The following is a 15,926-nucleotide window of genomic DNA, read 5'->3' as shown; positions in this document are numbered from 1 at the left end:
GTGATTCATTTATTTTCACGGCTATGAGGTATTCTATTGTCTGAAATGTATTCTATTTTTCATTCTATTTTTGATGGATATTTGGGTTAGTTCTTTCCATGTTTTGAGGGAGCACTATTTTCAACAATGCTGTCATGAATATCATTGTGTATATACATTGGAGGACATATGCATGAGTTCCTCTAGGAATTGAGTTGTTGGGTCATGGAGTATGTGTATCTTCAATTTTACCAGATAACTCCAAGGTATTTTCCAAAATGGTTGCCCTACTAAATTTATAATTTCAATTGTTTTCTTTAATTCGTTTTGAGAAATTTTATTGGGCTCTTCAAATCTGCTTGGTAATATATTCCCATACACTTTACTCCTATTTTAAATTTCTCCCTTTATTTCTTCGAGTTTATACTTACACTTTTCCCCCCCTGATAGTTCCAATACAGAAGCTTTGCAGGTGTGATTCTTCTATCAGAAGAATCTGGCATTGGCTAGCAGATTCTTCTGGCATTGGCTCTGCTGACATAATGGGCCAATGAATCTTTGTTGTGGTGGCTGTCCTGTGTATTGTAGGAGGTTTAACAGCAACCCTGGCCGCTACCCAGTGAATGACAGGAGCACCATTCTCTTCCTTCCCTCAGTTGTGAGGATCAAAAACGTTCCCCAGAGGGCAAAATTGCCCTGTGATGTGAACCACAGGCCTCTTTGGTTTTCCTCTGTGGGCTCTCACTCATCATGGAGTATGGTTTCCTTATGTTTTGTGATTTTTTAAATATTGTAATCTCATGTTTCTCAGAACTGTATATACAGGAATTCTCTGATGCCTAAATTGAAGGTGTTTTGCTTTCCCCCAGGGGTATCTTTAATTTGCTACCGCTGGGCACCTGAAGGCATTACCAGCCCAGGATCACAAGAAAGTAAATTCTTGGCTTTAAGGTTTTGAAGCACCAAGACAGTGTGAATTTGGGCAACAAACCTACACAAGGGCTAGCTGGTAGTAATTATTCTAATCCTCAAGGGAGATGTTTTTCTTTCTTCTATTTAGTGCCAGGTTTGATGTAGAATATTGATTTATTTTAAATTTACACTTTGCTGAATTGTAGCTTTTGGGTTCCAGGTTTATGGGTTTATGTTGAGGGTGTGGTCCCCTATTAGAATCCTCACCCTTGTCAAATCCTCTGTGCTTTGCAAGTTTTGTGAAAATTGAAGGTCAATGTAAATGTCTGTTATCAGTACAAGGCTTATCTCTCTCTTTTGGTGGCCTCTTTCTGATGATTGTTAGCTTCTGAATTTACCTTTCATTCTGTTCCAGCTTACTGATGCATTTAAAAAGGTATTTTAAAATATTTTTTCCAGTATTTGTTGTTGTCTTTGCTGAGAGGATTAACTAGTAAATGGCTCTGCTCTACCTCATAACTGAAGTCCATCACTTTTAAAACTTAATAACAAAACAAAACAAAAAAAACCTTAAGAATAATTATGAAGCTAGTTGAAAAAATTTATGATTTGCTAATAGCAGTACAAAAGCAGTTGGATTAACATAATACATGCAAAAGAGCTCTGTAACAGACTCACATTAGATGTGGGTCAATTTTGAGAATGTTAATGAAGTTCACAAGGACGGGTATTTAAAAGATGGCGCCATGGAGCAAGCTTAATCAGGACACCTCTCAATACAGGCTCCAGATTTATATCACTGTGATGCTTCTCAGCATTGGCCTCAGCCATTTCATGATAAAAAGTAAATGAATCCAAACATTGCCCACACAATAGGACATTGCAGGCTCTGAGATTTATTCAGTGCTTTATAAAATTCTAGGAAAATTGAGACTTGGTGGTAAGCATAATTCACTTTCAGCATTATTAGTTCCCTGAAATGAAACCCCACTGATAGGGCTGATGCCCAGTAATTTAGATACATTTTCAAGTTTATACACAAAGTAGTGAAGAGTGCTGAAGCCATATTGGCAGGTTGGGAGTTTAGGCTCCCCTACTTAAAAATCTTTGCCTCATAAGGCTTCTCTGTGTCTCAGTTTTATCATTTGTGAAATGGGCATAACAGTAGAAACTACCCGACAGGTTTGTTGTGAGGTTTGAATGAATGAGTACATGTGAAATAGTTGGAATGGGCCTAGAGTTCATGGTTAACTTCAAAAAGGCAAAAAATATAGAAATTTAAAGCAAGATTTGTAACTTATCAAAAGCAGAGAAGTTCTCCTAAAACAGTGGTTCTCAACCTTCCTAATGCTGTGACCCTTTAATACAGTTCCTCATGTTGTGGTGACCCCCAACTATAAAATTATTTTCATTGCTACTTCATAGATGCATTTCATATGGTTGGAGTCACTACAACATGAGGAACTGTATTAAAGGGTTGTGGCATTAGGAAGGTTGAGAACCACTGTCCTAAAACATGACTTTGTATTCATTAAAAAGCACTACATTTCTTTACTATTGGTGATTTTGCTGTGTCTGAAACAGTGGATAAGGAATGAACGCAGTTTCCAGTGGTCAGTCACCCAGTCCATGTGTCCAATTTAAGTTCAACATGAGCATCAGCAATGTTTCAAACAAGATTAGAGTGTTTGCAAGTCTTTTCACATCACTAAGACCTGAAGTCTGAAGAGTTGGTTGCCTCAAAGCTTTTTAATTCCCCGTGGTCCTTCATCTGGGGAAACAGTTCAGTAAATCTTTCCAACAAGTTTCCATGATGTCACTGCCCAACAGCATCAACATAAACAATGTCTCCACACTTTGCTTCATCTTTTCCCAAAACTTTGGTAAACTCACAATAGTGAAAGCACAAGAACCAAAGAAAACTTCACAATTTCCATGACTTTCTTCATGATTATCATGCAATGAATGTGATTTACAGAGTGCACAGTCTATACTCTTCACACAAATAATGCAATGCAAACTCCTTTCATGGAATAGGGGGGACCTGTGGCCTTCCAGATTCCCCAAGTGTGGCCTCTTGACCAAATCTAAACTTCACAGAACAAATCCCTTTATTAAAAAGACTTACTCTGTAAAATTTGGATTCAATTGAAAGGCCACCCACATGTGGCTCCAAGACTTCAGGTTCTTCACCCTGGAAGTTCTGAGACCCCTCTGCTTCCAACTCTCCCCTTCATGACAGGAGCCCCATCTGTAGCGGTGAAGTTGGGTTTGTGTGTTTGCAGCCACACTTCTTCTTGAGAGGTTGGGTTCCAGTTTTGTCAAGTCTCTGGTGGACTGCCTTTCAGGGCCACAGGGCCACGTGTTTCTCCCTGCTCTCCATGGAGGAAGGAAAAGAGATACCCTGGTAAGTATGGATTAAGTTTCTGTACTTTTCCCTTTTTTTTTATTGGACACATACTATGTGCCAGTCACTAGGTGCTTTTCATGGGATTCATGCATTTGAGAAGGCAACAAACACTGCTTAAGCCACATTTGGCTTTTTGAATGGGGCAGGGGCAAGGGAGAGAGGCCCCAATGCAAACAATCATCCGCCCCCAGACACACCCTCACCCTGTGCTCCTCATCTCAGGTGATGACTCCATCCTGCACTCTCAAGTGAAGCAGAAACCCAGAAGTCATGCTGGGCCTTCCCTTCCCACAGTCCATCCATTCCCAGTCTCTCCCTTGCTGGCCTTTCTCTGTCATAGCACTTTTCACATTGTTCTATAGCCATCTGCCTCTCTGCTTAGCTTCTCCTTCTAGGACACAGACTGTTTCTGATCTCTGAATACCTTCATGCCATAGCACACCCTCAAAAGCCATTTGCCGGCTGAATGAATGAAGTCTCTCATTTCCACATAAGAAATTTTTGAACTAATCCTTCTACCCACATCTTACTGACTGCCCCTACTCAGGGTCTTATTCTTTCTCACCGGAGCGTTTAACCTACAAGCTTCCAACTGATGTTCCTTCTCTCCACTTTGCCCCATTCCCACTCACCTTCCTCATAGTCCGAGGGGTTATCTCTGTAAGGCACACTCTGATTTGCTCTGATTAAATCCCTCAGTGCTTCTCACTGCCCCAGATATAAATTCAAGGGTTCATCCCTTGCCTCTGTTTCGCCTAAACCCTACGTCTAGCCATACAAATGGGTGTGTGTGTGTGTGTGTGTGTGTGTGTATTTAGGCCTGCCCCAGTGCCTTTATACATGTGCTTTCTACCTAGGGTGATATACCTTTTTCTCTGCTTGGCAATCTCCTGCCCATCCCAGCTCAAGCGTTACTTGCTCTGCGAAGCCTTCTGGGACCCTCCAGCCTCCACCTTCAGATTAGATCTCTATCTGAGCTTTTGTTGATTGGCTACAATAGTTTGCTCACATATCTAAGCCTCCCTCTCTCCCCACTCCACTAGACTCTTGAGTCCCTTAAAAGCAAAGTCCTGGGCTTGGTGTCCCTAGTTCATTGGTAGGCTTCAGAGAATACTGGAGGGAGGTTCAGAGACAGATTCCGCTCTCTGTGCATAGTGAAAACTGCTGTCAATCCTAAGGGTCTGGAAGAAGAGCCTGCATCAATATTGTGGCTGACACAGCTGCTAGGCCTCACACATAGGCTTTCTGCCAACCTCCCTTTTCTCAGATTACTTCTTCCCGCTCCCCTCTCATTTCTTCCTCTGTGCTCTTCTTCCCTTCCTCTCTTTTTCCTCTTTCTCTTTTATTCACTTTCCTTTCCTTCTATCCATTGCTATTTCACTTTAACATTAATCATATATTGTGCAAGTAATATCATAGCAATATTAATGGAAGTAAGCAATGTTAATGGTATACCCACAATTCTGCTACTCCAACAAATCAGATTGGTGTCATTTGTCTATAGTCCCTTCCCATCTCTGTGTGCCCACATCATTTTGCATAGTTGTTATCATAATGTAGTTTTAATTTTGTAGGCTTACTTTTTAACTTAATATCCAAAGCATTTTCCATGCTCCTACATAGACTTCATAATTATCATTTTAATGGCTGCTTAATATTCCATTGAATGAGTATGCCAAGTTTTGCTTAACTGTTTCCTTTCTGTTGGATAGTTCCAGTTTCCCCCTTTAATAAATGAGCATGCTCTTTTACTTCTTTCTCTTTCTTGGTCCTTCCATTCATTTTCTTTTACTTTCTCCTCTCCTTACTTTTTCTTTTTAAAATCTCCTTCTATCCTCTTGGCTACAGCTCTTTCCTAGAGCAGTAATTTTCCCCACGTGGATATAGAAATCATTTAAGTGGGACCCAAGCTTTTGAAAAAAAAAATTACTAAAAATTTGTAATAAAAATGCTCCTAAAGACATGTTTGCTATTTTTGTACCCTTAAGGTCTTTTTGTTCACAGAGATAAGAACACAAGACTAGGTTGGAGAGGGCTCAACTCTGTGACAGGGACCCTGATTGTAATGGGAGAAAGCGAGAAAGACCTTATATGTCTATTGGTAGGGACATGGCTAAGTGAACTACAATGTGTTAGGAATATTATGTGGCATTTAAAAAGATTGAGGACGTATTTGTATTGACTGAGATAAAACTTCTAAAAAAAAGTGAATTTAAAGAATATGTATTTACAATTCATGTAAACAATAACAAAAAATCCAAACCCACATGATGGTACTATATATTTTCTATAGATATACATAGTTTTCACATGTATATACTTATATTATGCAAATCTATGGAAAATATACACACAAACTGGTAAGCATGATCATCTCTGAATTTAGGATCAACGGTCTAGACTTGGGGAACTGATCAAAGAGCATTTGAGCCTGAACTGTAATGGTTTCATTTTTTCATCAAGGAAAGTATATTCACAAATTACTTATAAAGAATTAATTTTTAATTTTTGCCACTGTTGTGTCTTTCTGTTTACCATGATCTGCTGGCCATGAATAAATGAAATGTAATAACAGAAGACTACTAAATATGCAAATGTCCTTTGGGGAAGAGTTGGCTCTGTGCTTTTTTCATGCTGTAATATTGATAATTTGGGACAGTGATGGTGGGTCTGGGACAGGGGAGAACAAGGCCAGCTGTTCCAGGAGGTAAGGATCCCTTCAAATCAGACCCACCTCTCAACCAGTCTTCTCCACCCACTCCTGGCAGGTGGTTGGAGATTTTGTTTTTGTTTTTTTTTTTCAGTAGAGACAGTCTCATTGTGTCGCTCTCTGTAGCATCACAGCTCACAGCAACCTCCAACACCTGGGCTTAGGTGATTCTGTTGCCTCAGCCTCCCGAGTAGCTGGGACTACAGGTGCCCGCCACAACACCCGGCTATTTTTTTTGTTGCATTTTGGCCAGGACCAGGTTTGAACCTGCCTCCCTCGGTAAATGGGGCTGGCACCCTACTCACTGAGCCATAGGCCAAGTGTGGTCTCCTGCACTGAGTACTGGATGGAGGACAACAGATGGGGCCGCATAGCCCTGTCACTCAGACCGTGGGGAACAGGTGGAGGCTCTGGGGTCAGAGTGTGAATGCTGGCGATTCATGAGTGGTGTAGGTGGGCGGATTGCCCAGCTCAGGGGCAGTGACAGCTGGGCAGCACGTGGGCGGCAGAGGAGGGAGCAGGGTCCAGGGGTGTGGGAGGAAGGGTGGGCCCCGCCATGTGGGAGGAGGCACTAGAGGGCAGCAGATGAGGGAGGGGAAAAGGGGGAATTCCCCCCAACCCTGGTCTGAGTAGGAGTGAGGTCAGAGGCCCCAGACTGAGCTGAAAGGCTTAGGAAGCTGCAGGGAGAGTGGACATGATGAGAGAGATGGGTGTCCCTACTCTGCCCCCTAGGCCCTTCCCCCCATCCCAGCTGTCCACTACCTAGCCCTAAGCCCAAGGCATTTGGGCCATTTCAGCAGCTGTGCCAGTCCTTTGGCTGGGTTGGTGCATAGGCCGGGGAGGAAGCAGCTGCCAGCCCTCCCCTTGAAGACAGAGGTAGAAGCACAAGATGACAGGTTAGAGAAGTCCCAATTATGGGACAGGGACACTACCTCTCACCCAATTTGTCTTTAGGTAAGTATTAGTGTAGGAAAGGTAACTACAAAAGTAGTAATTACTGTTAATACTTATCAAACACTCACTATATGGAAGGCACGGTGCTATTGATTTTATAACATGTTATTGGATATGTGCTTTGCCACCGGAGACCAAACTCATCACCTTTGAGGAGGACTGAATTAACAATGAGTTCTAGGCCCCCTTGAGAGCCAGCAGTCCCCTAGCAAAAGGTTCCTTCTGGAAGTGGTGGGTGGGTCTAAGTCAGTCTGCCTCACTGCCAAGGTAGAGACCTGTTAGATGTGGTGAGGTGGAAGATAAAGGAAACTGGAGAATCCTTTTCTCTGGAGATTTCTCCAGCTAGGAGGGGTTTTTCTCTTTTCTTTGGGCTAGTTCAAAAGAGGCAGGGGGCGGCGCCTGTGGCTCAAAGGAGTAGGGCGCCAGCCCCATATACCGGAAGTGGCGGGTTCAAACCCGGCCCCAGCGAAAAACTGCAAAAAAAAAAGCAGAGCTGTGGGAACAAAGCACTTTGGACTGGGCATCAGGGGACCGGAGTCTGTCCACTTCCTCCTGGTGGGCCGGTCGGGCATTCCTCAGGAGCGGCCCGCTTGGCCTTTCAGTTCTACAGGTTGGTTCACGCGAGTCCTGGAGAGACACAGAAAGGTGGGGCGCTGAGGCGCTGTCTCCCTCTGCTTTGGTCCATTGTGCCGGGCGAAGCATGTCACCTGAAACCTGTGCAGTGCTCTGCCAGTCGCTCTACCCCTGAGCCCAAATATAGCTCTTCCTTCCTGCCAGGGAACTGTCCCCGAGCCCGGGGGTGGGGTGGGGCTGGGGGTGGCCGGTGAGGTTGCGCTGGGGGGAGCTCGCGCGGCTGGAGAGGGGTCTGAAGTGTCCGCGCTCCTCGCCCACGCCCAGGCTTCCCTCCGGCCAGCAGGGGGACCCCGAGCCCCATCAACGGGAGAATCACCAGCCCCACTCCCCGCGCCCGGTCTCAGCCTCAGTTTCCTCGCTGCGGAATGGGAAGATGATTATACGCATTTCACCGGCAAAGCTATGAGCGTTAAACGAGTTCTGAACAATAAAGCGCTGTTAATAGCCGGGCGTTGTGGCAGGTGCCTGTAGTCCCATACAGCTACTTGGAGGTGGAGGCAGGAGAATCGCTTGAGCTCAGGAGTTGGAGGTTGCTGTGAGCTGTGATGTCAGTGCGCTCTATCCAGGGCAACAGCTTGAGGCTCTGTCTCAAAAAAAAAAAAAAATTAATTAATTAATTAAAAAAATAATAATAAAGCGCTGTTAGACCTTTTGCTTGTCCCCTTGTAGTATATTATTCCGAACATTCCACATTCAACAAACGTTTGGGGGCTCTAAAAGCCCTGGGTGAAGTCTGTCCAACTCTTGGGTCAGGGACAGTGGCAGAAGACTTCTGAAAGAAAGGCCAGTAACCGAAGGGCTCCTCTGTGTCTCTCTTAGCCAGCCAGATGGAGTGAGTGGCTTGTAAGTACAGTATGGAAACCTCCTGCAAGCAGCTGTTTGTTCTTCTGGTCGGGAATTTAGGACTTTGGGGTGGACCCACAGAGGGGGCAGGGAGCCCAGGCCACCAGGGACGTCTCCACCTGACCTGGGGAGAATGCACTTAGTGCAGATTCCTTTCGCTTGCACAGTGCTCTCTGGTGACAGGACCTTGGGCTCAGGGCAGAAGGGAGCAGGCAGATCTGAAGAGAATTATTCTATCACTTAGAGTTCTGCTTAAGATCAGGGAATTAGGGCCAGGACAAGACTGGAGCTGAGGGAATGGGCTGAAGCCAGAGTCTGGGGCCAAGCCTGTGTGACCAGTTCAAATTCCTCAGTGTGACGGGTGAATGCCTAGCAGTTTACATGCCTGGCTTCCACCCCCGCTGCCAGGGGCTTCAGTCAGAGAAATCATCGTGGAAAGGTGTGTGGTGGGCTCTCTGACAGGCTCCTGGATGAGGCAAGAGGCCATTCCATATGAATTAGCTTTCTAGCCAGCCAAGTGAAAACTCCCTCTTTCCAAGAAGCCTCTGGTGTCAGTCTAAGAAGCCCTCACACCCAGCACTGTACACAAAAGCACCTGATTAGGGCTTTAGAGGGAATGAGGTTATTGTTCCTATTGATTATGTTGCTATTTGTTTCCTTCTATTTCATTCCCTTGGATGGACTGCAAACTCTCTGGAAAAGGCTCATCATGAGGCACTGAAGAACCCTGGAATCTGAGGCCTGAGCTCACATTTCAGTTCTAGTACTCCATGGTTTCAGGCCTCCCTCTGAGCCTCAGTCTTGTACTCTGTTAAAGGGGATCATAACAGCTTTCCGCCCAGGCAGTGGTGACTATATAGGAGATAATGTAAGAAAGGACTGGGCACATGTTCTGCCTTTCTGTCTCGTCTACCTAAAAAAAATGAAAACATTTGTTCACGCAAACACCTGTACATGAATGTTCATTAGCAACATTATTCACAAGGTTGAACAATTGTTCAACATTATTCACAATTGTTGAATAATGTTGTAGGCCAATAGCCTAAAAGTGGAAACAACCCACATGTCCATCAACTGAAGAATGGGTAAGCAAAATGTAGTATGTCCATAGGATGGAATGTTATTCAATCATAAAAAGGTCTCCAGTACTGACACATGCTGCAGATTACTGAACATTGAGGACATTAGGCTAAGTGGAAGAAGCCAGTCACAAAGGACCATATATCATATAATTACATTTATATAAAATGGCCTGAATAGGCAAATCCATGGAGACAAGAAAGTAGATTAGTGGTTGCCTAGGGCTAGTGAGGAGGGAGGGTTGGGAAGTGACTGCTAATGGGTGCAAAGTCTTTTTGGGGGAGAGGTGATGGAAATGTTCTAAAATTAAAGTATGGTGATGGTTGTACAATTCTGTAAATAACTCAAAACCATTGAATGGTACATTTTAAAACGATGAACTTTATCATATGTAAATGATATCTCAATAAAGCTGTCAAAGAATTCTAACTGGGTGTCTTGAATTTAATCTGGCAATTCTACTTCTGTCATTTCTTCTTTCTCTACTTGATACAGAAGGTTTGGGGGTATTTTCTTCTTGAGGGACAAGGGCACTGACTGGTGGGGGGTAGGAACAGGGAAGGTTTTAGGGAGTCCAGATACCAACCTACCTAGCTTCCAGCAGATGTCATATAATCTCCCTTGCTTCAATTTCTCCTTCTGCCCCAGTGAGGGGAGGGGAAGCAGGTATCAACTGTCCTCACATCCTTGCAGGTGGTGGTGTTTGAGGAGTCCACAAAGGTGGGGTGTTTGTGCTGGCTGGGATAGGGTAGGCTGGTGGGGCAGCATGAGCTCTTAGGAGTCTGTCAGCTCATGTCACAGGGTATGTCTTCCAGGCGGTGGTGGAGGGCAGGTGAATTGCCTAGAGGCACCTCTTTGGCTGCAGACAGGGCCAGAGAAGCCCAGGCACCCTCAGCTGGCGCCCTGTGGGCTGGGGTCAAGGGTGGGGGCTGGGCCACAGCCGCCAGATAAAGAAGAATTGGTGCCAGGACCAGGCTGATCCTTTAATTATGTGCAAATGGCTGGCAAACTGCTGGCCGTGTGTCAGGTGGGGGAGTGGAGGGATGAAGGGGCTTGTGGGGAAGAGGTGGAGTTGGGGCCTCCCCTCAGTACTCAGAGGGAGCAAGGGAGGGGTTTGGAGGTGGGGAGAGCTGGATCCTTCTAGGTCTGTGAGCATCCAGAGTTCGGTGTAAAGCCAGCTGTCATTACCTGCCTAGGTCCTTGACAGTTGGGGTCTGTTCCCAGCCTCTCTTCCCTCTGATTCATCTCTTCTGCTGCCGTTGCTTCCCTCCCTCAGGTGTGAGCATGCTCAGATCTCCCTGTCTAAACCAACCTTTTTTTGACCCCCCCCCCCCCGCCGCTAACCATCCATCCATCTTTTGTTCTCTTCTAAGCCATGCTCCTTCAAAGACTAGTTTGCACCCACGACCTCCACCTTTTCTACCTGCTCCTGCATTACCCCCTGAGAGGCGCTCCTGCTCTCACTCCTCCCCTGAGGGTTCTCTGTGGTCTCTGCTCCCTTCTTGTCCCCAAATTCAACCATTTCCCCCTTAGACCTTTCATGCTGCCCTTCAGCCCTGAACCATTCAGCAACCCTTCACCTGTTAGTCTGCTCCTCCTCTCTGGCTGCTCTCTCCCCTTCTTACTGCGGGCACAGCCCAGCTTCTCCCCAGCTTCTATTCTGCATCCTTTCCCCTAGTGATCTCACCTCTCTCAGGGCCTGAGATCTCTGTTGAGATGACCTGGCTCCAGCTCTGATCACTCACTGCCCATTTCCAGAGCCTACTGGCCCTCCTAGGGGATCCCAACCATCCTGTCTACAAGTGGACTTCATATCTTGCCCCTCTCCCCACCCCCAACAGCTTCCCCTTCATCATATCTCCCTTCTAGTCATCAGTATCCTTAGAATCCAGCTTGAATCCGCAATCCAGTTTTGCCTCCCCAGCCCCTGTCCCCCACCGTACTTGACTGGCCAATGAGGCCAGGGGTCCTTCTGCACAACATGGTTCTCATCCATCCTCTCTGTTCCCATGGCTTCCTCTTAGGTTTAGCTTTTTTTATCATCTCTGACGGAGCCTGCTCCCGCCTGTGATAGGTCCCCCTGCTCTCACCCTCTCCTGCAGTCCATTCTGCACTTCCTAAACCATCTTTCAGATCCCTCAGAAAATCCTCGAAAATCCTCAAAGGGTTCCCATTACCTATATAGTAGACTGTGATATTTATCTAGTGATTTACAAACTAAAAAGCACTTTTAAGTAAGTAAAAGAGCACTTTTAAGTAAGTAAAAAAGCACTTTTAAGTAAGTAATATTATTTCTCCTTTATGGATAAGATAATGGAGCATGGGATATGTGGTAAGTGCTAAGGGGTGAAGCCGGGACTGGCCTGAGGCCTGCTGGCTTTAACAGGGTGCATCGGCCACTACAGTCCTCTCAACCTCCCCTCGGGGCCTCCAGCAGGGTGGCCCCTAGCTGTTACACTGCTGCCCAGCCGGAGGCCAGTGTCCAGCCAGGTCCTTGTCTTGCCTAGAACATGCCGAGCAGTTTCCATGTCCTTGCTCAGTCTGTTTGTTCTTTCATCCGCACACAAAGCCCTCCTCCATAGCATGGCCCTTCTCCACAGAACAGAGCGTCTTACGCCTCCTCCAAGGAGCAGGAGGTGTGTTACTTCCTCCAGAAACCTTCCCAGCCCAGGTCGGGCAGGGTGCTCTTCTTTGTCTATGACTCCTGGAACATACAACCTCAAATTCTAGCTAATTCTGAACCCAGCTTGACCCCAGCCATGCCTCCAGCCCCCACGTCTGGAGCTCTTAGAGCAGGCGTCCTCAAACTTTTTAAACAGTGGGCCAATTCACTGTCCCTCAGACCATTGGAGGGCCGGACTATAGTTAAAAAAAAAAAAATCTATGAACAAATTCCTATGCACACTGCACATATCTTATTTTGAAGTAAAAAACAAAACGGGAACAAATACAATTCACACCGCTTCATGTGGCCCGCGGGCCGCAGTTTGAGGACGCCTGTCTTAGAGGGTATCTGAATAGTAGTTCTTCACTAAATACCAAGTAGATAAATGAACGATGGGGCTGCTCGATTCTCCTCCTCTAGGAAACCCTCTCAGATCCAATGGCTCAGGAATGCCAATCAGACCCAAGCCTCACACACTCCTTCAGAGCAGAACACATTACTCCCATGTCATGCCTGGGACAACCTGGGTTCCAGTCTCAGCTCTGCCACATGGCTTCCCTTAAACCTCTCAGACTCGGCTTCTTCATCTGTGATTAGGTATTAATAACACCTGCTTTGTGACCACCCAGCTGTGTGGTGAGCGGTAAACGAGATGCCATCTGTGAGAATTTCTTCATAAACACTAAACTGCTGTGCACCTGTAAGGGACCTTTATTATTATATAAACGTGTGTCTACCTGCAACTAGCTAGTTTCCTGTAAGTATGTTTGCAGCCCCTGCCTTCCTCCCCTGAGAGATGGAGAGGGTGTGAAAGCCAAGAACCCTGGTTTTATCAAGTTCTGAGTTTAAAGGGCTGATGTCTGAGGGATTCCCTGAGGGCTAGTTAAGACCAGAGCTCAGAGGTTTGCTCGTTTCCAGGACCCTTCTCAGGTGCCAGGCTTTGTCCCTGATTCCTGAGTGGGGTTGGACAAACTTATTCCTTCTGTGGGCCTCAGTTTCCCTATCTGCAGGAGCCATGTTGAAGCTCAGCTATTCACTTTTATTTTTTTAAGCCACAGAGCTAATAGAATCTTATGTTCAAAGAAAGTCTTCTGCCAGAGATTTACATATGAAATAAATATACAAAATAGGTGGTCCCTGAGCCCCAAGACTTGACTCTCTTCCCAGACTCAGAGGCCCTGAGGTTTATCTGCAGAGCCCTAAGGGCCCTTGGTACATCAAGACCCCCAAGTTAGAGGCCGTCTTCCCCGCTCTGGCATTAGATCTTTATCATCCCTACTGAAGTTCAATTAGAAGGAGCACATACAGGTGGAGGTAGAAAAGACGAAGGCTACACACCAGAGGCATGTCCTGACTGTGTATTGGGATCATTTTTGCCTTATGAGTTCCTACCCGACTGTGAATTCTTTCTGGAGACTGCAGCGGAGACTATGGCTTCCTTATGCCTATATCCTCAGTCCTCAGCCACCCACTGTCTAATACGCAAAAGGTGCTCAATAAATGTGGGCTAAAATAAATAAATGAAGAATGAATGAATGATGAGGCTAAGAAAGACTTGAAAGCAACAACCTTGCTTCAGGATTTAAGAACAGTTCCATGCTGTGTGGAGGAACACGGGCTAATGGCTCTGACCTCTCCCATGCCTCCTGCTCTCCTCACAAACACACAGGGGAACTCGCAGCCCGTGCTCTTTCTACAGGCCCCATATTTCCTCATAGGAGGCCTGACCTGAGGGAAGGGAGCCAGAGAGACCTAGATGGTGGTGAAAAAGGAGAGGAAGGGAACTTTCAGGAAGTTGTCACTGCAGGGGCAGACAGGGCATGGTAATGTGCCCCTTGTGGGAAGGGCCAGGGGCTACCCGGTCATCCAGAAATCTTTTTGTTCCAAGTGCCTGCCCTTACCCAACAATTCTGCTCTGTGTACATCCACTGCCCAGAGTAATGCTGAAAAAATGAGACAGGGACCAAAATATCCTCATGCCTGCTGGAAAGGGACAGAGGAAAATTCCAAAACTTCATCCATCCCTAACCTACAACAGGGGCTGAGCCGAGCCAAGCCTTGACACCTCCCTCTAACCCTTGCCTTCCTTGGCTCCCAAGGGTGTAGAGGGATGATAACTTCAGCCTTCGTGGGCAGCTCTTCCTTATCTGGGATTCTAGTCCAGTTTGGAGAGCTCCAGAAGGAGAAGATGCAGGGCTGCTCTGCAGGGTTGCCCCCAAGATAAGCTTCCACTTCAGCCCTCCCCTTCCCCATTCACCGTTGCCCACAGTGGAGAGGCTGCAGGGTCAGGGCCTTTGAAAGGACAGAAGTAGGACCAAGAGGTAAAGGGGGAGTGGGAGTGATGACCAGGCCATGGAGGGCTTTATACTTACTATGGCATTATCTTGATCCCAGAGTCACATGCAAAATAGAAGCTTTGCAGTAGACACTGTTCAGGGCATCTCAACCTGGTACCAGTGGGTACTTTTAGTGTCACTGGCTATACAGAGCAGATTTCCTAATTTTGCCTGTTCTGCCTATAGCCTCTCACATTGTCCTCTCTCCACCACAGACCTCTGACTTCCCTCTCTCTCTTCTTCTCTCCACCACAAACTTCCTTTCTCTCAGCCCTGATATCTGCCCCATGGGAGAATAGGGGGAGCTGGAACTTAAAAGGTTTCTAGGTGGAAAGACTCAGCTCTGTGGTCTCCATCTCAATCTGTCTCTTCTCCCTTGGAGTGGATTTACTGGCTGCTGGAGTGGGAAAGACCATCACTTGACAGCTGGGTAAACTAAGGCTAGGAGAGGAAAAGTCACCTGTCTGAGACCACAAAGCCTGTGAGTGGCAGAGTAAGGCCAAGGAGTCAGCTTCCAGCTCTCTGACACTCAGTAAAGTGCTCTTTTCACCACACCAAATGGCCTTGCTGCCCAGGCGAGCTCAGCGCTGACCCCTCTTGAACTCTTGCCACCCTGGTTACAGGACTCCAAAGAGCAGCTCTCTGAGATAGACCCTGCCATGGCCAGATTAGACAGGTGTATTTTGTTCTCAAATACACCTGTCTAATCCCTCAGGAGGCCTGGTCTAGGAAAAGGAAAGGGTGGAAAGAGAGACGGGAGAAGGGAAAGTTTCGGCTCATTTTGCCCAGAACTGAGGGACAAATTAGCTACAGATATTATGCAAATGCACATAGTAATTATTCAATCCGTAGTAAGAAGAATCAGAGATACGTGTGTGTCGGGGGCGGGGGAGCTCAGGTAGCCTCCAAAGCTGAAGATGCTGCTGAGGGTTAGGGAGGATGACCCACCCCCTACCCCAAGCTGGTCATGCCTGGGTCTTAGCAGGTTTCCAGGACGACTAGATGAGTGGCAATTGGAAAGCTGAGAAAAAGCCTTGAACCAAAATGGTTCAGTTGGGGGAATCGCTGAGGGGCAGGAGATGGATGCAAAGATGTATGTCTGAGTGGCACAGGGAGCAGGCAGGCTTGTTAAGTCAGTGGGAGAAGTGGAGTGAAAGGGGAGGAAGGAGAGTTTACACTTCCTAGTCTCTCGAACTAGCCTCTAGGGAAGAATTGAAATTTTGTTGTCTGCTGCACGGATTCCTTGCTCTCCCTGAAGGCAGAAATTGAAGTTTTCTTTTCCCACTTTGGTCTTCCTGCTCCCCTGTGGATGACTCAACCACCCTTATCCTCTCCTCCCAGCTACCCCATGCCCCACTGTGATTCATTGCAGACCCCCAGCAGAAGCAGTTTGCTCGTCCTCCT

The sequence above is a fragment of the Nycticebus coucang genome, chromosome 10 (genome assembly GCF_027406575.1).
Source record: "Nycticebus coucang isolate mNycCou1 chromosome 10, mNycCou1.pri, whole genome shotgun sequence".
Classification (NCBI taxonomy): domain Eukaryota; kingdom Metazoa; phylum Chordata; class Mammalia; order Primates; family Lorisidae; genus Nycticebus; species Nycticebus coucang.
Note: the sequence above shows the minus strand (reverse complement) of the source record.